Source organism: Hyperolius riggenbachi, chromosome 4 (genome assembly GCF_040937935.1).
Source record: "Hyperolius riggenbachi isolate aHypRig1 chromosome 4, aHypRig1.pri, whole genome shotgun sequence".
Classification (NCBI taxonomy): domain Eukaryota; kingdom Metazoa; phylum Chordata; class Amphibia; order Anura; family Hyperoliidae; genus Hyperolius; species Hyperolius riggenbachi.
Window position 1 is genome coordinate 208,751,979 of NC_090649.1, and position 26,351 is coordinate 208,778,329.

Here is a 26,351-nt window from a genome sequence, read left to right on the forward strand (position 1 = left end):
TGAAACCAAATATCGCAAAATGACCTGTGAAATCCTAAAGGTACTCATTGGACTTTGGGCCTCTTAGCGCACTTAGGGTGCAAAAAAGTGCCACACATGTGGTACCGCCGTACTCAGGAGAAGTAGTATAATGTGTTTTGGGGTGTATTTTTACACATACCCATGCTGGGTGGGAGAAATATCTCTGTAAATGACAATTGTTTGATTTTTTTTTACACACAATTGTCCTTTTACAGAGAGATTTCTCCCACCCAGCATGGGTATGTGTAAAAATACACCCCAAAACACAATATACTACTTCTTCTGAGTACGGCGATACCACATGTGTGACACTTTTTTGCAACCTAGGTGCGCTAAGGGGCCTAACGTCCTTTTCACAGGTCATTTTGAGGCCTTTGGATTCTAGACTACTGCTCACGGTTTAGGGCCCCTTAAATGCCAGGGCAGTATAGGAACCCCACAAGTGACCCCATTTTAGAAAGAAGACACCCCAAGGTATTCTGTTAGGAGTATGGTGAGTTCATAGAAGATTTTTTTTTTGTCACAAGTTAGCGGAAAATGACACTTTGTGAAAAAAAAAACAATACATATCAATTTCCGCTAACTTGTGACAAAAAATAAAATCTTCTATGAACTCATCATACACCTAACAGAATACCTTGGGGTGTCTTCTTTCTAAAATGGGGTCACTTGTGGGGTTCCTATACTGCCCTGGCATTTTACGGGCCCAAAACTGTGAGTAGTCTGGAAACCAAATTTCTCAAAATGACTGATCAGGGGTATAAGCATCTGCAAATTTTGATGACAGGTGGTCTATGAGGGGGCAAATTTTGTGGAACCGGTCATAAGCAGGGTGGCCTCTTAGATGACAGGATGTTTTGGGCCTGATCTGATGGATAGGAGTGCTAGGGGGTGACAGGAGGTGATTGATGGGTGTCTCAGGGGGCGGTTAGAGGGGAAAATAGATGCAATCAATGCACTGGGGAGGTGATCGGAAGGGGGTCTGAGGGGGACCTGAGGGTTTGGCCGAGTGATCAGGAGCCCACACGGGGCAAATTAGGGCCTGATCTGATGGGTAGGTGTGCTAGGGGGTGACAGGAGGTGATTGATGGGTGTCTCAAGGTGTGATTAGAGGGGGGAAATCGATGCAAGCAATGCACTAGCGAGGTGATCAGGGCTGGGGTCTGAGGACGTTCTGAGGTGTGGGCGGGTGATTGGGTGCCCGCAAGGGGCAGATTAGGGTCTAATCTGATGGGTAACCGTGACAGGGGGTGATAGGGGGTGATTGATGGGTAATTAGTGGATGTTTAGAGGAGAGAATAGATGTAAACAATGGATTTGGGAGGTGATCTGATGTCGGATCTGCGGGCGATCTATTGGTGTGGGTGGGTGATCAGATTGCCCGCAAGGGGCAGGTTAGGGGCTGATTGATGGGTGGCAGTGACAGGGGGTGATTGATGGGTGGCAGTGACAGGGGGTGATTGATAGGTGATTGACAGGTGATCAGTGGGTTATTACAGGGAATAACAGATGTAAATATTGCACTGGCGAATTGATAAAGGGGGGTCTGAGGGCAATCTGAGCGTGTGGGCGGGTGATTGGGTGCCCGCAAGGGGTAGATTAGGGTCTAATCTGATGGGTAACAGTGACAGGTGGTGATAGGGGGTGATTGATAGGTGATTGATGGGTAATTAGTGGGTGTTTAGAGGAGAGAATAGATGTAAACAATGGATTTGGGAGGTGATCTGATGTCGGATCTGCGGGCGATCTATTGGTGTGGGTGGGTGATCAGATTGCCCGCAAGGGGCAGGTTAGGGGCTGATTGATGGGTAGCAGAGACAGGGGGTGATTGACTGGTGATTGACAGGTGATCAGGGGGGATAGATGCATACAGTACATGGGGGGAGGGGTCTGGGGGGGGGGGTCTGGGGAGAATCTGAGGGGTGGGGGGGTGATCAGGAGGGGGCAGTGGGCAGGGGGGGGGATAAAAAAAAAAAATAGCGTTGACAGATAGTGACAGGGAGTGATTGATGGGTGATTAGGGGGGTGACTGGGTGCAAACAGTGGTCTGGGGGGTGGGCAGGGGGGGGTCTGAGGGGTGCTGTGGGCGATCAGGGGGCAGGGGGAGGGAAATCAGTGTGCTTGGGTGCAGACTAGGGTGGCTGCAGCCTGCCCTGGTGGTCCCTCGGACACTGGGACCACCAGGGCAGGAGGCAGCCAGTATAATAGGCTTTGTATACATTACAAAGCCTATTATACAATGTAAGTGCGGCGATCCGGGTGCTAGTAACCCGCCGGCGCTTCCGAACGGCCGGCGGGTTACTACGAGCGGTGGGCGGAGCCAGTCCCCGGCGGCTGATCGCGTCACGAATGACGCGATCGCCGCATAACCACTCCCGCAGCCGCCCCCGCCGATGGGCGTATTGCGGTCATTTGGGCCCGGACTTTGCCGCCGCCCATCGGCTGGGGGCGGTCCTTAAGTGGTTAATCTCTTTCTCCTCTCCTGCACAGTTTGTCCACTGTGATCAATATAATTCTCTGTTCTCTATTTTGAAAATGGCCATTACCCCCATAACAGCTTCCTGGTCAGCACACTGTTAAACTATAAGATTGCCAACTTGAGCCATAGGGAAACAGGGACATTACCTTGCACATTCAGTTGTAACTGACAGCAGCTGATATATAACTGACAGTAACTGGTATATTTCAGTTCTGACAAAATATTGTCAGAACTGGAAGGGATCACTGTAAGAAGGAAATGGTGAGCTTCTGAGAGGAGCTGGCGGTGAGGTTAGCATGTAATATTCATTTGTAGCTACATGTGTTTGTTTTAAATAATTTTACTCAGTTCAGGTTCCCTATAAGGCAGGGTTCACACTTGACTGGGGAAAACATGCATTTTTTTTTTTTTTTTTTTTTTTTTAGCACAAAAATGTTTGGTCGCCATGCACATTTGTCTACATTACAGCATGTGTTTTGCTACAGTAGCTAAATGATTGTGATAAGTAAACCCCACTAGCATGCAAAATTCACATTCAATGACTGCTTACAGTGTATTTTTCAGCATACAAATAAATGTTAATGGTATCCTTATGTATTGAATGCAGCTTTGTCAAACGGGCATATAAAATGCTGGTTGCCAATCTTGTTAATCCACCCTCACGTTGCAACCCCAAAGCCTCTCAGTTGAAGTCTGGATTTCTGTGGACAATCCTCACCCCAACATGTTGCCATTGCCGTGGCCTTGACTGGGGCGGCCACCAAGCTAGTGGCAGGCCATGGCAACATAGGTGGGGGTGGCCACAAAGCTCTGGACTTAAAGAGACTCTGAGATGAAGTAGCATAATAGATTTATACATACCTCGGGCTTCCTCCAGCCCCATCTGCATGGATTGCTTCCACGCTGCCGTCCTCATCCTTCTTTATCGCTGGTACCGGGTCCTGTAACTTCGGTCAGTCACGGCCAGTTTTAGGCATGCACAGTGACTCTTTCTGGCGCCTGCCTTATGCATGTGCCTGCGCAGTATGGAGCGCACTGCACTTGCGTAGACTGGCCAAAGTTACCGGACCCGAAACCGGCGATAGAGCAGGCTTAGGAGGGCGGCGTGGGAGAGATTTATGCGGATGGGGCTGGAGGAACCCCTCAGTATTTTTAAATCTGTTACTTCATCTCAGAGTCTATACTCTATAAGCAAGTCTTAAGGCAGTAGCCACCACAACATATTTGCTGAAGGGTGGGTGGGGTTTAACAATAATGGCCATTTCCCAGCCAAAGGAGATTTATATTCCCGTTCAATCGACACTGGAGTTTACTTTAACCACCCTGGCGTTCTATTAAGATTGCCATGGTGGCGGCGCAGCAGTTTTTTTTTCTTTTTAAACCATGTAGCTAGCCTAGCGCTAGCTACATGATTCCCCCCTCCCGGCGGCGTCTTACTCACCTTTCCGATCGCTTCCGGCGCATTAGCCCATCCAGAAATCCCGTTCTGAGCGGGATTTCTTGGAGGGCTTTCCCCGTCGTCATGGTAACTATCGTGATGATGTCACCGGGAGTCCAGATCCACCCTGCAGCACTGCCTGGCACTTATTGGCCAGGGTGCGCAGGGGTCACGGGAGGGGGGGGGCCTTTACGCGACGGGTAGCGGCGCATCAGCGGCGATCGTCCCCCATACGCAGCTAGCAAAGTGCTAGCTGCGTGTTTAAAAAAAAAAATTTGTTAAAATCGGCCCAGCAGGGCCTGAGCGGCGCCATCTAGCGGTCATGGACGAGCTGAGCTCGTCCATACCGCTAAGATGGTTAAAGTGACCCTGAGCAGTAAAAAAAAACAAAACAAAAAAAACCCTGAGTTCTGGACTTACCGGGCAGGGCTGGCTCTGCCATAGAGGTAAAAGGGGCAATTGCCCAGGGGCCCCCGACCTCTGCAGGGGCCATGCACTGCTGACCCTGCCAAAAGATGTTCTCACTTCTCCCCCCAGGCCTCAGCAGTAATTACCTGTCACGGCGGCTGCACAGTCCGGGCACTCATGCCATGCTGTCCTCGTTCTCTATGACCGGCACGTGTTATGTGTAAACACGTGACGGGTCATAGAGAAGGAGGACAGCGTGGCTACATTGCCTGGACAGCCACCACCCGCCGGGTAATTCCTACTGCTGCTTCACATAGAAGGGTCCCATGGAGCAGTGGGGTAATGACTGCATGGGGGGTTCAGGCAGGGGGCTCCTTAGTTTGCCCCGGAGCCCCGTAAACCGGCACTGTGACCTGGTGCTTCCTCCAGCCCCCCCATAGCCCACGAGGTCACCCGGCATCCTCGTTGGCTCTTCCTTGGTCCCACTGGTGGCTTCGGTTTCCGGTGACTTTGGTTGAAGGCGTGCGTGCTCGCAATCACGCCGGTCACCGTGTCATGCGCATACGCAGTTTTCTAAAGACTGACCAAAGTCGCTGGATATCAGAGCCACTAGCGGTACCCTAGGAAGAGCCAAAGAGGATGCTGGGGACCTCATGAGCAACGGTGGGCTGGAGGAAGCCCTAGGTTAGTCCAGATAGCTTTTTTTTCTTTTTTTTTTCTTTTACTGCTCAGGGTCCCTTTAAGTGTGAAAGAGCCCATTGATCTAGATTGGTTTTAAGTTCTGCAAATTTGCATGCTGGAAAGCGCATGGACTTTTGACAAGTGTGAACCCTGCCTTTCACACTGATGCGTTGCATTGGACACTATAATCGCATAGCAAACATGATGCCATTATAGTGTAAGGACTGGAACCCACAAGAGCGTTTTTTGAGCATTTTGGCAGCGCTGCGATACGCTAGCGTTTTGCCAAAATGCTCAGCTGATGTTAATGGATGGGGCAACTTCCACAGGAGCGTTTGCGTTTCCCAGAAACGCAAACGCAGGACCTGCAGCATTTTGGGAGCGTTAACGCTTCAATGTAAAGTATTGAAACGCTACCAGAAACGCTCAGCAAAACCTAAACTGAGCGGTTTTGCTAGCGTTTTGCGGTTCAGCACACTGTAACAAAATTAAAAATAATTCACAGGACCATTTAGGATAAAAACGCAAAACGCTACACAACCGCTGAGCAAAAAAATACACTGTTGCAAAACGCGACCGAAAATGCGCATGAATCCGCTTGCAAACCGCTCAGACAAAACGCTAGCGGTTGCGTTTTGCGTTTGCGGATTTCAGTGGGTTCCAGGCCTAATGGTACATTCACATCGGCTCATTAGCAGTGTGCTGTGCCACAATCTGAATATTGTGAGGCATGCTATGCGGTACAGGATAAAATGCGTGTTTACAGTTTCAGTGAAGTATCATGTTTATGTTCTCTATGCATCTAATGCGATTTTTCCTTTTTGTTTCTTTGCAAGCCTGTTCCCAGTGTGTAATGTTATGCAACAAAATATTAAATTAATGGCTCCAACATTTATATCCATAACATGTTTGTATTATCTGAAATCTATTTAAGTTAAATATGGAATGATGGTTGACAATTACTTTTGTAAGTTTCAAGTTATATCAGAGACAAATATGGCCTTTTTTTCTCTTTATGGAAGGGTAATAACATATTTGCCCATTTCTGTACAAGCACTGAGGGGTGTCTGCATGCATGATTACATAAAGCTTGTTCTGGCAGTTACAGACATCTGAGAGCTAGAGGAAAATCAAACTTTCTTTTCCATCTCTGAAGCGAGTTAAAATCCATGTTTTCAACTTTTATTTATGTTAAGCACTATAGCTAGTGCTAAAATGCCGCATTCCCGCAGCAAAATGAGGGATTTATACCCTCTAATCACAAGGCAAAAATTAACGACTTTCTTGGTCGTAGATTTTGCTGCCCAGGAAGGCAGATCTTTGAGCTGCAGCTGTCTCCATGCGTGTCAATCAGCGCGTATCTCTGCCTCTTCCCGCCCCTCTCAGTGAAGGAAGATTGAGAGGGGTGGGGAGAGGCGCCGATTAGCGGGGATTGATGCGACGAGAAGCAGAGGCAGAGCCCTCAGCTCTGCCTCAATCAGGAAGCGCTCCCCGCAATTAGCCTAGGGGATTTGGGGGTATAAACCCCTCGTTTTGCTGCGGGATACGGCGTTTTAGCACTAGCTATAGTGCTTAACATAAATACTCACTTCAGTTTCTCTAAGTGCCACTGCATACTGCCGCCCAAACCTTGTTATGTAAACACTTACCTGGCAGGGGAGATACCATGATCACAAAGATGGTTCTTCCAGGGTGAGGCCCATCCATTGCACTCCGAGCGGGTTGACCCCTGCGATTTCCCCAACTAAAATGCAAACCTTGTTATGGACTGCCTTAACTACTTGAGAACCAGAGGTTTATACACCCCTAGTGACTATGCCTTTTTTATTTATTTATTTTTTTTACAATTTGGCACTTCACAACTTTAACGGTTTATTGCTCAGTCATACAATTTAGCACCCAAATTACTCTTACTTCCTTTTCATCTCACAAATAGAGCTTTCTTTTGGTGCTAATTGATTGCTGCTGCGATTGTCAGGTTTTTTTTTTTTAAATTAAAAAGCGAAATGTAGCAATTTTTTTTATCCTTCCTTTCTCCGCTTCCCCCCCCCCCCCCCCCCCCCCCAAATTGGCCCTACAATACATGGCTAAGTCAGCGATTAGATTGTGAGCCCATCAGAGAGGGACAGTTAGTGAAATTACAAGATCTCAGCATTATATACATTTTTTTTGTTAAATCATATATAAAAAGAACAGCCTGCCAGCACTGATCAGCCCCCATATGTATTTCCTTTTACACATTATCAGGCATTTGGCTGTTCTGCTGATCTTCTGCCTCTAATGCTTATAGGCCACATACACACATCAGACCATAGTCTTTTGAAAATGAAAGATCACAGACCAATTTTACCCCCTTCCATGTAGTATGAGAGCCATACCTTCACAGTCTTTTCTATGGAGCTGAACTCCCCATCAGCAAAAAATCTTTGCAAGATGCTGCACACAAAGATGCTGTACAGACACAAAAGATCAGTATCTGCAAAAGATCTGTTCCTGCCAAAGATCCGTTCCTGCAAATTGCATTCATAGTCTATGAGATCTGCAGACCATCATACACACCTTGTTTAACCACTTGAGGACCGCCCCCAGCCGATGGGCGGCGGCAAAGTCCGGGCCCAAACGACCGCAATACGCCCATCGGCGGGGGCGGCATCAGCGGTGGCGGTGCGGCGATCGCGTCATCAATGACGCGATTGCCGCCGGCAATAGGCTCCGCCCACCCTGCACGGAAACCCGCCGGCCAATTAGCAGCGCCGGCGGGTTTCAAATGCGGCGATCCGGCCAATCAGGAGAGTATAATACACTTTGTTATTGTAAGAAAGTGTATTATACTGGCTGCCTCCTCCGCTGATGGTCACTCGTCGTGCGACCATCAGAGAGGACAGGCAGCCTACCGATAAGTAGAAAAGCACACACTTTGCCACACACAGACCACCCGATCGCCCACCCCAGCCCTCAGAACCCCCCCTGACCACCCCAGCACACCAGTATCTGCACCCCACCACCCACCTAAAAACCCATCAATCACTCCCTGTCACTATCTAGGGACGCTATCCCCTAGGTTAGGTCCCTAACTGCCCCCTAGGGTCCCCTGATCACCCCCCCTACCCTCAGATCCCCCCAGACCCACCCCCCTGTATGCTGTATACAGCTATATAGCTGCCTTACCCACTGATCACCTGTCTATCACCCATCTATCACCTGTCTATCACCCCTTGTCACCACCACCCATCAGCGCAGACCCTAAACTGTCCCTTGGGGGCACCTGATCACCCACCCAGACCCTCAGATTGCCCTCAGACACCCCCCCTCCTGATAACCTCCCCAGTGCATTGTTTACATCTATTCTCTCCTGTAATCCCTCACTGATCTCCTATCGTCACCCCCTGTGTCTGCCACCCATCAGATCAGGACCCAATCTGCCCCGTGCGGGCACCTAATCAACCCCCATAACCCTCAGATCGCCCTCAGCCCCCCCCCCCCCCAATCACCTTCCCAGTGCATTGTATTTGATTGTGCTGTAATTGTATTTCATTGTGCTGACATTCAGTTTGATTGTGCTGCAATTGTATTTGATTGTCCCGTGATTGGCTTTGATTGCCCTGTGATTGCCCTGTGATTGGCTTTGATTGTCCCGTGATCGGCTTTGATTGTGCCGTGATTGGTTTGATTGGCCTGTGATTGGCTGTGATTGGCCTGTGATCGGCTTTGATTGTGCAGTGATTGGTTTGATTGCCCTGTGATTGGCTTTGATTGGCCTGTGATTGGCTTTGATTGTGCCGTGATTGGTTTGATTGCCCTGTGATTGGCTTTGATTGTCCCGTGATTGGCTTCGATTGTCCCGTGAATTGAGTGCCCTGTGATTGGCCTGCGATTGCCCTGTGATTGCCTTTGATTGTCCTGTGATTGTTTCTGATTGCCTCTGATTCCCCACTCGCCACCACCCCCCTGTCACTAACCTAGTGATCTAAAAACAGTGATCAGTGAAAACTGTCACTTTTTTAGTATCACTAGTGTTAGCAGTTAGGCCAGTTAGCTAGGCCCCTTTGTGTCAGTTAGTGCTCAGCCCACTGCACCACAGTCACTAATTAGCGTCATCACTGTCGCTAATCAACATTGGTACTATATAGTATCTGTAAGTGATCATTACTGATCGCAGTCAGATCTATTAGGGTCACTAGGATCCACACAAAAAACGCAGTGTTTGCCCGATCAGGCCTGATCGTTCGCCTGCACTTGCGTTCAGCCCGCCCCACCGCAGTGACAGAATTTTTTTTCTGATCACTGCAAAAAACACTGTACAATAGCTGTGGCACTGTAAACCTCAGTTTTGATTTATTTTTTTATCAAAACTCAGTGACCACAGCTTTCTACCTCTCAAATACTCCCTTTTGCTAGGTAGGTGCTCTTTTTTTCTGGGTAGTCTCAGAGGAATACCCCCTAAATTTAGCAGACCACCATGGCAAGAAAGGGGTATTCCGATGATGAGGTTCTCAGGTACATGGCCCAGTCGGATGAGGACGATTGGGACGCCTCATTCGACGAATCTTCCGGGTCAGAGTTTGAACCTGAATTGAGCAGTGGCTCACTGACCGATAGTGATGACGAGGTTGAGGTCCCGGCTAAAGCCAGGCGTACCACACCCCATGTTGTTGGACCGCAGGTGGCGCAGGATCGGCCTCAAGGGCAGCAGAGTGGTGTTCGTGCTGGTCTGAGATTTCATGGTGGGGCAGGCACCAGCAGCACAACATCTCCTGGACCTAGCACCAGTACTTCCGTAGACCCTGGTGAAGTGGCGAGCACCAGCATGGAAGTTGAAACTGGTTCGGTGGCACGTGCAGTAAGATCCCAGTCGCAGCCACCAAGAAGACGGGCCCGTATTACCCCTAGTTTACCAGAGGTGCTGGCAAACCCAAATTGGCAATCCCCTGATTCCGCCGCACCCGTACTTCCCCCTTTCACCGCCCAGTCTGGAGTCCAGGTGGAGACAGATAATCTAGGATCGGCCCTAGACTTTTTCTATCTGTTCTTCACCCAGGATCTCTTAGACTTAATTGTGGCAGAGACCAACCGTAAGGCCACACAATATATAACCGCCAATCCGGAAAAGTTCCTTGCCCAGCCTTTTCGGTGGAAACCAGTCCAAGTTTCCGAAATGAAAATTTTTTTTGGGCCTTCTCCTTCACACGGGACTAGTAAAGCAGAATGTGTTGCGGTCTTATTGGTCTACGGACCCAGCATATCATGTTCCCCTGTACTCTGCTGCCATGTCCAGGGCACGATTTGAGAACATCCTGCGCTTTCTGCACTTCAATAACAACGAAACCTGTCATCGAAGTGACCACCCTGCTTTTGACCGGCTCCACAAAATTCAAACCCTCATAGACCACCTGTCATCCAGATTTGCAGATGCTTATACCCCTGACCAGGACATATGCGTAGACGAGTCCCTCATACGCTTTACCGGGCGCCTTCGCATCAAACAGTACATCCCAAGCAAGCGCCCCCGGTATGGGGTGAAACTTTATAAGCTCTGTGAAAGGGCCACAGGCTATACATCTTATTTTAGGGTCTATGAGGGAAAAGACTCAAAATTGGAGCCGGTCGGATGCCCTGACTACCTGGGGAGCAGTGGAAAGGTTGTGTGGGACTTGGTGTCACCCTTGTTCCAGAAAGGGTACCATCTTTTTGTGGACAATTATTACACAAGTGTGGCCCTCTTTCAGCACTTAAAAATCGAAAAAATCCGATACTGTGGCACCGTGCGGCCTAGTCGCCGGGGCTTCCCCCAACGGCTCAATACCACCAGACTTGAACGGGGGCAGAGGGCCGCCTTGTGTGCTGACGACCTGCTCGCGGTGAAATGGAAGGACAAGAGGGAGGTTTACTTCCTGTCCACCATTCACACAGACACGACAGTTGAAATTCAACGGCGAACTCAGGTCATTGAAAAACCCCTTGTCGTCCATGAGTATAATACTAACATGGGAGGGGTGGATTTCAATGACCAGAGGTTAGCGCCCTATTTAGTTGCCCGAAAAACAAGACGCTGGTATAAAAAAGTGTCTTTTTACCTCATTCAATTGGCAATTTACAACAGCTTTGTTCTCTACAGTAAGGCTGGGAGAACTGGATCGTTTATTCAATTTAATAAACAGATCGTGATGGAACTCCTGTATCCAGGAGGTGCCGTGGCCCAACCCCAAGATGCAACTAGCCGGCTGCATGGAAGGCATTACGCCTATCCAATTCCGAGTACCCCAGGTCAACGAATCCGAAGAAAACGCTGTCGTGTCTGCAGCAGGGCTGGAATAAGGCGTGACACCACTGTTTATTGTCCCACCTGTCCTGACCAGCCTGGCCTATGCCTAGGGGAGTGTTTTGAGAGGTACCACGAGCAGGTACACTATTAGAGAGTAGGGAACTCCACACACAGCGGTAGGCACACAAGGGTCTCTCAGTGCTATTTCACACTGCTGCGATGCGTTAGGGCAAAATGCCTAGCAAAAGTCACACTTTGCGGTCCCCCCCTACGCCGGAAGTGCTTGACTTAACGCTAGTGCATGCCTATGTTACTGCGTGGCTTCTGTGGCAATATCGATCGGCCCGGAAGTCATGTTGGTCTATGGCGACGCAGTTCATTACTAGGCCGAATGCTACTCTTGTGGTATTGCCTGAAGGTCTGTTTTGGACGATACGGTGCGGCGGGCTCGACCCACCGGATATGTCAATATGCAGTGTGAAACCAAACATCGGGTTTCCAGAGACCCTAATACACAGGGCTGCCAGAAACCTCTCCTTTCACTTGGGACAAATTGCGTAATGTACTTCGCCACAACTCTGTGCGATTTGCACTTCGCACATTGTTCCATGGGGGAGGAGAGGTTTGTCCTCGGGAGGTAAGTTAAAAAAAAACAAAAAAACAGGTAAGCAAAGAAGTTAATGTTTGGTTTGCAATGTTAAGTTTTTTATTAAAAAAGTTCAAAGTTTATTAATGTTAATGAAGTAATTGCTTTGCTGCTTGCTTGTTTTGGGGGTTTTTTTGTATTTTTTTTTCTCTTTTTCCATCCAATAACCTTCCAGGTGGACCGAGCGAACGACTAACTAGCTGCAGCACTGATGGTGCATCCTGACAGAACATTGCGCGTCTGTCAGCTTACACACAAGTCGGTGCATGCAGTGCTGCAGGACGAGATTTCTCCTCCGCAGTCAAAAAGATACGTTTGCCGAGGCATATGGGTCGAGGAGTGGTGTTGGGGATTCATATGCTTTGGCAAACACTTTGTATCAAAAAAGAACTCTGGCAATGATTTGTTCATCCACATCGATCGGTGTGAATGGATAAATCAGGTTTGCCAGGGCATACGAGCTGGTGGGTTTGGATTTTTGGGGCGGCAGCTCCTATGTCCTGGCAGACGCCTTCCCCTCTTTATTTTTTTCAAATTTTTTTGGCAGATATTTTTTCATCCACATTGATTGATTGATTGTTTGACGTTCATTTTTCCTTTCAGCCCAAAATGCATTACCCTTATGCCCAATATAAGGCGTATAGCAGAAACTCCTAATACTGGCCATACATGTAATGATTGCAGAGACCCTAAAATGCCAGGACAGACCCCACGAATGATGCCATTTTGGAAAGAGGACACCCCAAAGTATTCCGTTAGGTGCATGGTGAGTTCATAGAATATTTTATTTTTTGTCACAAGTTAGCAGAAATTGTGTTTTTTTTTCCCCACAAAATGTCATTTTCCGCTAACTTGTGACAAAAAATAAAATTTTCTATGAACTCACCATGGCCCTCATGGAATACCTTAGCGTGTATTCTTTCCAAAATTGGGTCATTTGTGGGGTTTGTTAACTGTCCTGGCAAGTGGGGGGGGGGGGGTGCTAAATTGTAAGCATCCCTGTAAAGCCTGAAGGTGCTCATTGGACTTTGGGCCCCTTAGCGCAGTTAGGGTGCACAAAAGTGCCACACATGTGGTACCACCGTACTCAGGAGAAGTAGTTTAATGTGTTTTGGGGTGTATTTTTACACATACCCATGCTGGGTGGGAGAAATATCTCTGTAAATGGACAATTGTGTGTAAAAAAAATCAAAAGATTGTCATTTACAGAGATATTTCTCCCACCCAGCATGGGTATGTGTAAAAATACACCCCAAAACACATTATACTACTTCTCCTGAGTACGGCGATACCACATGTGTGGCACTTTTTTGCACCCTAACTGCGCTAAGGGGCCCAACGTCCAATGAGTACCTTTAGGATTTCACAGGTCATTTTGAGAAATTTCATTTCAAGACTACTCCTCACGGTTTAGGGCCCCTAAAATGCCAGGACAGTATAGGAACCCCACAAATGACCCCATTTTAGAAATTAGACACCCCAAGGTATTCTGTTAGGAGTACGGTGAGTTCATAGAAGATTTTATTTTTTGTCACAAGTTAGCGGAAATTGCTTTTTATTAGATTTTTTCACAAAGTGTCATTTTCCGCTAACTTGTGACAAAAAATAAAATCTTCTATGAACTCACCGTACTCCTAACGGAATACCTTGGGGTGTCTAATTTCTAAAATGGGGTCATTTGTGGGGTTCCTATACTGTCCTGGCATTTTAGGGGCCCTAAACCGTGAGGAGTAGTCTTGAAATAAAATTTCTCAAAATGACCTGTGAAATCCTAAAGGTACTCATTGGACTTTGGGCCTCTTAGCGCAGTTAGGGTGCAAAAAAGTGCCACACGTGGTATCGCCGTACTCAGGAGAAGTAGTATAATGTGTTTTGGGGTGTATTTTTACACATACCCATTCTGGGTGGGAGAAATATCTCTGTAAATGGACAATTGTGTGTAAAAAAAGCAAAAGATTGTCATTTACAGAGATATTTCTCCCACCCAGCATGGGTATGTGTAAAAATACACCCCAAAACACATTATACTACTTCTCCTGAGTACGGCGATACCACATGTGTGGCACTTTTTTGCACCCTAACTGCGCTAAGGGGCCCAATGTCCAATGAGTACCTTTAGGATTTCACAGGTCATTTTGAGAAATTTCATTTCAAGACTACTCCTCACGGTTTAGGGCCCCTAAAATGCCAGGACAGTATAGGAACCCCACAAATGACCCCATTTTAGAAATTAGACACCCCAAGGTATTCCGTTAGGAGTACGGTGAGTTCATAGAAGATTTTATTTTTTGTCACAAGTTAGCGGAAATTGCTTTTTATTAGATTTTTTCACAAAGTGTCATTTTCCGCTAACTTGTGACAAAAAATAAAATCTTCTATGAACTCACCGTACTACTAACGGAATACCTTGGGGTGTTTTCTTTCTAAAATGGGGTCATTTGTGGGGTTCCTATACTGTCCTGGCATTTTAGGGGCCCTAAACCGTGAGGAGTAGTCTTGAAATGAAATTTCTCAAAATGACCTGTGAAATCCTAAAAGTACTCATTGGACTTTGGGCCTCTTAGCGCAGTTAGGGTGCAAAAAAGTGCCACACATGTGGTATCGCCGTACTCAGGAGAAGTAGTATAATGTGTTTTGGGGTGTATTTTTACACATACCCATGCTGGGTGGAAGAAATATCTCTGTAAATGGACAATTGTGTGTAAAAAAAAGCAAAAGATTGTCATTTACAGAGATATTTCTCCCACCCAGCATGGGTATGTGTAAAAATACACCCCAAAACACATTATACTACTTCTCCTGAGTACGGCGATACCACATGTGTGGCACTTTTTTGCACCCTAACTGCGCTAAGGGGCCCAACGTCCAATGAGTACCTTTAGGATTTCACAGGTCATTTTGAGAAATTTCATTTCAAGACTACTCCTCACGGTTTAGGGCTCCTAAAATGCCAGGACAGTATAGGAACCCCACAAATGACCCCATTTTAGAAAGAAGACACCCCAAGGTATTCCGTTAGGAGTACGGTGAGTTCATAGAAGATTTTATTTTTTGTCACAAGTTAGCGGAAATTGCTTTTTATTAGATTTTTTCACAAAGTGTCATTTTCCGCTAACTTGTGACAAAAAATAAAATCTTCTATGAACTCACCGTACTACTAACAGAATACCTTGGGGTGTCTTCTTTCTAAAATGGGGTCATTTGTGGGGTTCCTATACTGTCCTGGCATTTTAGGGGCCCTAAACCGTGAGGAGTAGTCTTGAAATGAAATTTCTCAAAATGACCTGTGAAATCCTAAAGGTACTCATTGGACGTTGGGCCCCTTAGCGCAGTTAGGGTGCAAAAAAGTGCCACACATGTGGTATCGCCGTACTCAAGAGAAGTAGTATAATGTGTTTTGGGGTATATTTTTACACATACCCATGCTGGGTGGGAGAAATATCTCTGTAAATGACAATCTTTTGCTTTTTTTACACACAATTGTCCATTTACAGAGATATTTCTCCCACCCAGCATGGGTATGTGTAAAAATACACCCCAAAACACATTATACTACTTCTCCTGAGTACGGCGATACCACATGTGTGGCACTTTTTTGCACCCTAACTGCGCTAAGAGGCCCAAAGTCCAATGAGTACCTTTAGGATTTCACAGGTCATTTTGAGAAATGTTATTTCAAGACTACTCCTCACGGTTTAGGGCCCCTAAAATGCCAGGACAGTATAGGAACCCCACAAATGACCCCATTTTAGAAAGAAGACACCCCAAGGTATTCCGTTAGTAGTACGGTGAGTTCATAGAAGATTTTATTTTTTGTCACAAGTTAGCGGAAATTGCTTTTTATTAGTTTTTTTCACAAAATGTCATTTTCCGCTAACTTGTGACAAAAAATAAAATCTTCTATGAACTCACCGTACTACTAACGGAATACCTTGGGGTGTCTTCTTTCTAAAATGTGGTCATTTGTGGGGTTCCTATACTGTCCTGGCATTTTAGGGGCCCTAAACCGTGAGGAGTAGTCTTGAAATAAAATTTCTCAAAATGACCCGTGAAATCCTAAAGGTACTCATTGGACTTTGGGCCCCTTAGCGCAGTTAGGGTGCAAAAAAGTGCCACACATGTGGTATTGCCGTACTCAGGAGAAGTAGTATAATGTGTTTTGGGGTGTATTTGTACACATACCCATGCTGAGTGGGAGAAAGATCTCTGTAAATGGACAATTGTGTGTAAAAAAAATCAAAAGATTGTCATTTACAGAGATATTTCTCCCACCCAGCATGGGTATGTGTAAAAATACACCCCAAAACACATTATACTACTTCTCCTGAGTACGGCAATACCACATGTGTGACCCCTTTTTGCAGCCTAGGTGCACTAAGGGGCCCAACGTCCAATGAGCACCTTTAGGCTTTACAGGGGTGCTTACAATTTAGCACCCCCCAAAATGCCAGGACAGTAAATACACCCCACAAATGACCCCATTTTGGAAAGTAGACACTTCAAGGTATTCAGAGAGGGCTATGGTGAGTCCGTGGCAGATTTCATTTTTTTTTGTCACAAGTTAGCAGAAATTGAATTTTTTATTTTTTATTTTTTTTTTGTCTCAAAGTGTCATTTTCCGCAAACTTGTGACAAAAAATACAATCTTCTATGAACTCACCATGCCTCTCAGTGAATACTTTGGGATGTCTTCTTTCCAAAATGGGGTAATTTGGGGGGTATTTATACTATCCTGGAATTTTAGCACCTCATGAAACATGACAGGTGGGCGGAAAAGTCAGAGATGCTGGAAAATGGGAAAATTCACTTTTGGCACCATAGTTTGTAAACGCTATAACTTTTACCCAATCCAATAAATATACACTGAATGGGTTTTTTTTATCAAAAACATGTTTGTCCACATTTTTCGTGCTGCATGTATACAGAAATTTTACTTTATTTGAAAAATGTCAGCACAGAAAGTTAAAAAAAATCATTTTTTTGCCAAAATTCATGTCTTTTTTGCTGAATATAATAAAAAGTAAAAATCGCAGGAGCAATCAAATAGCACCAAAAGAAAGCTTTATTAGTGACAAGAAAAGGAGCCAAAATTCATTTAGGTGGTAGGTTGTATGAGCGAGCAATAAACCGTGAAAGCTGCAGTGGTCTGAATGGAGAAAAAGGCTCTGGTCCTTAAAGAGAATCTGTACTCTAATATTCTTACACTAAAAAGCATACCATTCTATTCCTTATTTTCTCCTGTGCCCCTCTGTGCTGTTTCTGCCACTCTCTGCTGCAATCCTGGCTTGTAATTAACAGTTTTAGGCAGTGTTTACAAACAAACTAACCAGCTTCTAATAGGCTCAGCTAAGCATAGTGTGTGAGTATGCAGGGGGCCTGCAGAGGGTGTGTATCGCTTCTACCAATCACAAGCAGCCCTGCACATTCCACACAATCAAAGCCTTAGCCCGACAAACAGGACAGAGGAAAGATACATTGATTTATTACAGAGACAGTGTAATTAGGAAGAGCTGCAGTAAGCCCCAGCACATTAGAACAGGCATAGGAACTCATAGGATAGAAGAACTAAGGCTGAAAAAATTGTTACAGAGTCTCTTTAAGGGGCGAAAAGACTGTGGTCTTTAAGCGGTTAAAGGGGAACTTCAGCCTAAACAAACATACTGTCATCAAGTTACATTAGTTATGTTAATTAGAATAGATAGGTAATATAATCTCTTACCCACCCTGTTTTGAAAGAACAGGCAAATGTTTGTGATTCATGGGGGCAGCCATCTTTTTTGGTTGAAAGGAGGTGACAGGGAGCAGGAAACACAGTTCCAACTATCCTGTGTCCTGATAACCCTTCCCAGCTGCACGCACTAGGCTTTAAATGTCAAATTCAAAATGTAAAAAAAAAAAAAAATTGCACCAAAACAGCAGAACGAGAACAACAACATCAGAAATCCCATCATGCTTTGCACAGCATCAGGGGAAAAAAGCCCGGGCAGTTTTCTTCTGTGCAGCTAAAAATGAGGTTTGTATAAGAGAAACAAAGTTCTGATGCTGTGAAACTGTTAACCACTTGAGGACCGCCCCCAGCCAATGGGCGGCGGCAAAGTCCGGGCCCAAACGACCGCAATACGCCCATCGGCGGGGGCGGCTGCGGGAGTGGCTATGCGGCGATCGCGTCATTCGTGACGCGATCAGCCGCCGGGGACTGGCTCCGCCCACCGTTCGCTGTAACCCGCCGGCCGTTCGGAAGCGCCGGCGGGTTACTAGCACCCGGATCGCCGCTACACGCATGTATAATAGGCTTTGTAATGTATACAAAGCCTATTATACTGGCTGCCTCCTGCCCTGGTGGTCCCAGTGTCCGAGGGACCACCAGGGCAGGCTGCAGCCACCCTAGTCTGCACCCAAGCACACTGATTTCCCCCCCCCTGCCCCCTGATCGCCCACGGCACCCCTCAGACCCCCCCCTGCCCACCCCCCAGACCACTGTTTGCACCCAGTCACCCCCCTAATCACCCATCAATCACTCCCTGTCACTATCTGTCAACGCTATTTTTTTTTTAGTCCCTAATCTGCCCCCTACTCCCTCCTGATCACCCCCCCACCCCTCAGATTCTCCCCAGACCCCCCCCCCCGTGTACTGTATGCATCTATCCCCCCTGATCACCTGTCAATCACCCGTCAATCACCCGTCAATCACCCCCTGTCACTGCTACCCATCAATCAGCCCCTAACCTGCCCCTTGCGGGTAATCTGATCACCCACCCACACCAATAGATCGCCCGCAGATCCGACATCAGATCACCTCCCAAGTGCAGTGTTTACATCTCTTCTCTCCTCTAAACACCCACTAATTACCCATCAATCACCCATCAATCACCCCCTATCACCACCTGTCACTGTTACCCATCAGATTAGACCCTAATCTGCCCCTTGCGGGCACCCAATCACCCGCCCACACGCTCAGATTGCCCTCAGACCCCCCCTTATCAATTCGCCAGTGCAATATTTACATCTGTTATTCCCTGTAATAACCCACTGATCACCTGTCAATCTCCTATCAATCACCCCCTGTCACTGCCACCCATCAATCAGCCCCTAACCTGCCCCTTGCGGGCAATCTGATCACCCACCCACACCAATAGATCGCCCGCAGATCCGACATCAGATCACCTCCCAAGTGCAGTGTTTACATCTCTTCTCTCCTCTAAACACCCACTTATTACCCATCAATCACCCCCTATCACCACCTGTCACTGTTACCCATCAGATTAGACCCTAATCTGCCCCTTGCGGGCACCCAATCACCCGCCCACACGCTCAGATTGCCCTCAGACCCCCCCTTATCAATTCGCCAGTGCAATATTTACATCTGTTATTCCCTGTAATAACCCACTGATCACCTGTCAATCACCTATCAATCACCCCCTGTCACTGCCACCCATCAATCACCCCCTGTTACTGCCACCCATCAATCAGCCCCTAACCTGCCCCTTGCGGGCAATCTGATCACCCACCCACACCAATAGATCGCCCGCAGATCCGACATCCGATCACCTCCCAAGTGCAGTGTTTACATCTCTTCTCTCCTCTAAACACCCACTAATTACCCATCAATCACCCCCTATCACCACCTGTCACTGTTACCCATCAGATTAGACCCTAATCTGCCCCTTGCGGGCACCCAATCACCCGCCCACACCTCAGAACGCCCTCAGACCCCAGCCCTGATCACCTCGCTAGTGCATTGCTTGCATCTATTTCCCCCCTCTAATCACACCTTGAGACACCCATCAATCACCTCCTGTCACCCCCTAGCACACCTACCCATCAGATCAGGCCCTAATTTGCCCCGTGTGGGCTCCTGATCACTCGGCCAAACCCTCAGATCCCCCTCAGACCCCCTTCCGATCACCTCCCCAGTGCATTGATTGCATCTATTTTCCCTCTAACCGCCCCCTGAGACACCCATCAATCACCTCCTGTCACCCCCCTAGCACTCATATCCATCAGATCAGGCCCAAAACATCCTGTCATCTAAGAGGCCACCCTGCTTATGACCGGTTCCACAAAATTTGCCCCCTCATAGACCACCTGTCATCAAAATTTGCAGATGCTTATACCCCTGAACAGTCATTTTGAGAAATTTGGTTTCCAGACTACTCACAGTTTTGGGCCCGTAAAATGCCAGGGCAGTATAGGAACCCCACAAGTGACCCCATTTTAGAAAGAAGACACCCCAAGGTATTCTGTTAGGTGTATGATGAGTTCATAGAAGATTTTATTTTTTGTCACAAGTTAGCGGAAAATGACACTTTGTGAAAAAAAAACAATTAAAATCAATTTCCGCTAACTTGTGACAAAAAAAAAATCTTCTATGAACTCACCATCCTCCTAACGGAATACCTTGGGGTGTCTTCTTTCTAAAATTGGGTAATTTGTGGGGTTCCTATACTGTCCTGGCATTTTAGGGGCCCTAAACCGTGAGGAGTAGTCTTGAAACGAACTTTCTCAAAATGACCTGTGAAATCCTAAAGGTACTCATTGAACTTTGGGCCCCTTAGCGCAGTTAGGGTGCAAAAAAGTGCCACACATGTGGTATCGCCGTACTCAGGAGAAGTAGTATAATGTGTTTTGGGGTGTATTTTTACACATACCCATGCTGAGTGGGAGAAATATCTCTATAAATAGACAATTGTGTGTAAAAAAAAATAAAACAATTGTCATTTACGGAGATATTTCTCCCACCCAGCATGGGTATGTGTAAAAATACACCCCAAAACACATTATACTACTTCTGAGTACGGCAATACCACATGTGTGGCACTTTTTTGCAGCCTAACTGCGCTAAGGGGCCCAAAGTCCAATGAGCATCTTTAGGCTTTACAGGGGTGCTTACAATTAGGCACCCCCCAAAATGCCAGGACAGTGAACACACCCCACAAATGACCCCATTTTGGAAAGTAGACACTTCAAGGTATTCAGAGAGGAGCATAGTGAGTCCGTGGCAGATTTAATTTTTTTTTGTCGCAAGTTAGAAGAAATGGAAACTTTTTTTTTTTTTGTTGTTGTCACAAAGTGTCATTTTCCGCTAACTTGTGACAAAAAATAAAATCTTCTATGAACTCACCATGCCTTTTTACTGAATACTTTGGGATGTCTTCTTTCCAAAATGGGGTCATTTGGGGGGTATTTGTACTATCCTGGAATTTTAGCCCCTCATGAAACCTGACAGGTGCGCAGAAAAGTCAGAGATGCTTGAAAATGGGAAAATTCACTTTTGGCACCATAGTTTGTAAACGCTATAACTTTTACCCAATCCAATAAATATACACTGAATGGTTTTTTTTATCAAAGACATGTAGCAGAATAACTTTCGCGCTCAAATGTATAGGAAATTTTACTTTATTTGAAAAATGTCAGCACAGCAAGTTAAAAAAGTCATTTTTTTGCCAAAATTCGTGTCTTTTTTGATGAATATAATAAAAACTAAAACTCGCAGCAGCAATCAAATAGCAGCAAAAGAAAGCTGTATTAGTGACAAGAAAAGGAGGTAAAATTCCTTTAGGTGGTAGGTTGTATGACCGAGCAATAAACCGTGAAAGCTGCAGTGGTCTGAATGGAGAAAAAGGCTCTCGTCCTTAAGGGCCCTTTTCCACCAGCGCAAACTGGCTGAATCGCAAAAACGCAAACCGCTAGCGATTTTACAATCGCTACGGTTTGCTTTTTAACATAGGAATCGCGGTAGGTCATTTCCACTACCGCGATTCGTTTTTGTCGGGAACGCGAACGCGCGGCGGAGCGATATTTGCCGCGATTTTGCTATGCAGTGCATAGCATAGCAAAATCGCGGCCGCGAACGTCGGGGAATCGCCGCTAATTGCGATTCAGCAATCGCTAGCGTTCAGCGTGAACGCTAGCGATTGCTAGTGGAAAAGGGCCCTTAGGGGTGAAAAGACTGTGGTCCTTAAAGTGGACCCAAACTAAAAATACAAGATTTCAGAAATAAAATCTATTTTCTAAATTATAACAATAAATAGCAGCCTTTTTTCAGCTGCATGATGACAACTATAAAATATTTTACATTTATTGAAGGAACCCCTCCCCTTCCTTTCATATTGCCGGCAAATAATCCGGCAAACTGGTGGAGTAGATGGTGTCCAGCAAAGGAGGAATTGCTAATGGCTGTCACCTGTTTAACCCTAATTATGCAAAGAGGAGGGTGAAAAGCATGCACTGCAATACTCATAGGCTTGAAGGAGTGTTTATTTATATTTGTATGTGTCAGAGTGGTGCAACTAAATATTTTGAATAAAATTTTTTTTTGATTTGGGTCCGCTTTAAGTGGTTAAAGAAACACCAAGCCTTTCCAGTGCTGCTGAGTCGATTTTTAGTCACTTTAACTGACATTCATCTGCAGATCAGACAATCATCTGCAGATCTGAAAATCCATCCTGGTGGATTTGATCTGCAGATGAATGTCAGTTAAACAAGGTGTGTATGATGATATGCAAATCTCATAGACTATGAATGCATTTTGCAGGAACGGATCTTTTGCAGATACTGATCTTTTGAATGTCTACAGCATCTTTGTGTACAGCATCTTGCAAAGATTTCTGTCTGATGGGGAGTTCAGCTCCATAGAATAGACTGTGTAGGTATGGCTCTCATACTACATGGAAGGGGGTAAAATTGGTCTGTGATCTTTCATTTTCCAAAGACGATGGTCTGATGTGTGTATGAGCCTATAGCCATAGAACCTGAACAAGCATGCAGATCAGAGGTTTCTGACTGGATTAGATGCATGCTTGTTTCAGGTGTGTGGTATACATACTACTGCATCCAGAGATCAGTAGGACAGCCAGGCAACTGGTATTGTTTAAAAGGAAATAAATATTGCAGCCTCCATATTCCTCTTAGTTCAGGAGTCCTTTAAAGTAAACCTGTGCCTTTTTTTTAATGAAAAAGTCCTTCTTCAGACCCCTACTGGATGCAGGGTCCCCATTGACAGTTTTTATTAGGTCCCAGCAGTGGAGGACGACAAGGGAGGCCTTTGGATAAATAAGAGGCTTCCCTCCATTAAGGAAAATACCCATTTGGGACATTTTTTTTTTCCCCGTCACTGGTACACTTTTATAACCAATAGAGATGGATAATGAGATTGTAATTTCTTGGGCTTGCATGAAAATGTAATTCATAATGGAAGCAGCCTGGAAATGGGCTAGTCCGAATTGGCAAGAATTGTGATCCTGCTGTTAGGGGGAACGCAATGCAAATCCTACTGTGAACCTAGCCTTATAGTTCAATGTTTAATTGTCCTTCTATTTGCATCTAGATCAGACCACAAGAGTGGTGGTATCCTCACCTTCCAGTCTGGGATGTCTAATGTTTGGTAAACACAATGCCATTTCCCGTCAGATTGATAAATCGAAAAATTCCTGCATGTCCAATCTACTCCCAATCAAGAATGACATTGACTTTGTGCAGTATTGATCTGAAAATCAACAGTGCCCTGGCTGGGATTTGAACTGGGGTCCTAGCGCTGCAAGGCAAGAGTGCTAACCATTAAAGTGAACCAGAGAGGAGAACAGAAAAGATTTTATACATACCTGGGGCTTCCTCCAGCCCCATACGCACGGATCGCTCCCACGCCGCCGTCCTCCGCTTCCTGGATGCACCGGTACCGGGTCCCGACATTGCCGCGAGTCGGCCAGTCGGCGGGCGGACGCGGGCAATTGTCCGCATCACAGGGGCTCCCTCCATACACTTACGCTTGCCGCTGTGTACTGCGCAGCCGCAATGCGTAAGGGTATGGAGGTAGCCCCTGTGATGCGGACAATTGGCCGCGTCCGCCGGAAGTGACGGGCCCGGTACCGGCGGAACCAGGAAGCGGAGGACGGCGGCGTGGGAGCGATTCAGGCTTATGGGGCTGGAAGAAGCCCCAAGTATGTATAAAACCTTTTCCTTTTTTCACCCCCCATTCCTCTCTGGTTCCCTTTAAGCCACCATGCATATGGTCTCTACTTTACTTATTTAATCCAATACCAACTACATAGCAGTCTTGCTGATGTTTCTGGTATCAGTAGTGTCTGACGAGCGCTGTAAAAACCAGGGCTGAGGAGTCGGAGGTGGAGCAATTTTTGGGTACCTGTCATTATTTCATGTTGCCACGTCATACGTGTTTCCAAATGGGCACCGAAGCGCGTATGATATGAACATGGCCTAAGTCTATGACTAAAAGTATTAGAGGCAGAAGATCAGCTGGATAGCCAGGTAACTGGTATTGTTTAAAAGGGAATATGGCAGCCTCCATTAGGGCTGCACGGTTTTTCGGTTTAAAACCAAAACCGCAGTTCGTGGCAAGACGATTTGCTGATCTTCCGTACCTTCGGTTTCTGAACCAACAATACACCCCATGTGCAAAAAGCAGGTTTTGAAAAAAAATCGGGGAAAAATCAAAATTGCAATTTCTGAGAGGAAAATCGCAATTTCGATTTTTCCCTAAAATCGTGCAGCCCTAGCCTCCATATCCCTCTCAGTTCAGCTGTCTTTTAAAATTCCTAAGCCTTGGCAGTTAAGAGATGCATTTTATGTTACATACTATCAATCAACAAGATTGTAATATGCAAATTAGAGGAGTCTCGGAGTCGGAGGATTTTTGTACCAACTCCACGGCCCTGCTGTGTACCTTTAGCTTGATGCCCTTTTAACGTTAGAGTACCTATTTCATTATTTCAACTTGCACACATTGACACACACATTTTTTTTAGTCAATGATGTGCACCTTATAATGCAACTCCCCAGCATGAAACTAGCCTTAGAACAGTAGCCATACTATACCAGGGAAAAAAACATATATAAGTAGATAAATACATGATCTGCTTACATAACGCATGTATTGCACTGTCCACGTGTTGATTTCAGTGAATGTTATATAGTAAATGAAGAGAATTCTGTTCCTGGTGGGGAACCATGTCTTTTGCTCACAGTTTAGGCTAAATCCTGATGTAATTTCTGCCCTTTACTTTTTTTTTTTCTTTTCTCCTCCAATCGCTGAGTCACCTCAGCCTTGGCAAGAATTGAACTTCATCCCAATCAGTAGCTGATACCCCCTTTTACATTAGAAATCTATTCCTTGTTCACAAACTGATCATCAGGGGGCTCTGTATGGCTGATATTGTGGTGAAACCCCTCCCACAAGCAACACTGAGAACCATGGTACTCCTGGCAGTTTCCTGTCTGTGAACCTTGTTGCATTGTGGGAAATAGCTGTTTACAGCTGTTTCCAACTGCCAAAAAAGAAAGCAGCAGCTACATCACCTGCCAGCAGTAAAAATGTCACCATGTGATAAATGTCAAAATGTAAATCAGGGATGTAAAAGATTTTAAATGAGCAAACACTGACTAAATCATTTATACATAATTATTGTAAAAATGAAGCACTTTTTTATTACATTATTTTCACTGGAGTTCCTGTGATAACTCCAAATCATAACAGCAGAAAAAGTTTTGAAAATTTTGAATGCAGAAATAGCATCTTTATCAATTAAGGCCTCTTGCACACTGCAAGTGATTCCGATTCAGATTCTGCTTTTTAATCGGTTTTTACATCCGATTCAGATTCCGATTTGCAGTGTGCAGGGAGCAAACTGAAAATCGGAATCTAAATCGGATGTAATAACCGATTAAAAAGCGGAATCTGAATCGGAATCGCTTGCAGTGTGCAAGAGGCCTAATACAGGGGTCCCCAACCTTTTCCGGCCCGGGGACCACTTTCTGACCAAATTTTTCTCCGGAGACCGGGGGGGGGGGGGGGGGCGATTTGTGCGCGACCTAGTGGACAGTGTCGTGCGCAGCGGGTTACTTTGCTTAGGGCCCCATTTAGCCTTAATCCAGCTCTGGGTGGAAGGGACATCTAAAGTTTTGCAGGGTCATAATTTCTAGTTACATCTCTGCCAGTTGCCGGGTTGTCCTACTAATCCTCTGCTTTTATAAACACTAAACAAGCATGCAGCAGATCAGGTGTTTCTGACATTATTGTCAGGGCTCGTTTCCACTAGTGCGGCGTGCGTCTCGTAGACGCACGCCGGCACTGTGCGGGTGGGCGGGATCGCAGGCGAATCCCATGAGCCGTGCCATGCACGGCTATGGGAATCGCAGCCTCCGCCGCAAATTCTGTAGGGGGTTCTGGCCGAATCGCTACTGCAAGCGATTCGGCCGGCGGCGCAGTTATCCCCTATGGCAGAGTTTCCCCGCGCGATTTGCCTGCGGGGAAACTGCGGATTCGCGGCCATTTCCGCGACAGTGGAAACGGGCCCTCAGATCTGAAAAGATTATCTGCATGCTTGTTTCTAGTGTTATTCAGACAGTGCTACAGCCAAATAGATCAGCAGAGCTGCCAGGCAACTGGAAATAAATATGACAA

At 46.2% G+C, this 26,351-nt stretch overlaps 1 pseudogene; it reads left to right on the forward strand.

Annotated features, from left to right (window-relative positions):
• The first annotated feature begins 6,668 nt into the window (after positions 1 to 6,668).
• LOC137505559 (U1 spliceosomal RNA) lies at positions 6,669 to 6,820 on the forward strand (annotated as a pseudogene).
• The last annotated feature ends 19,531 nt before the right edge of the window (positions 6,821 to 26,351 follow it).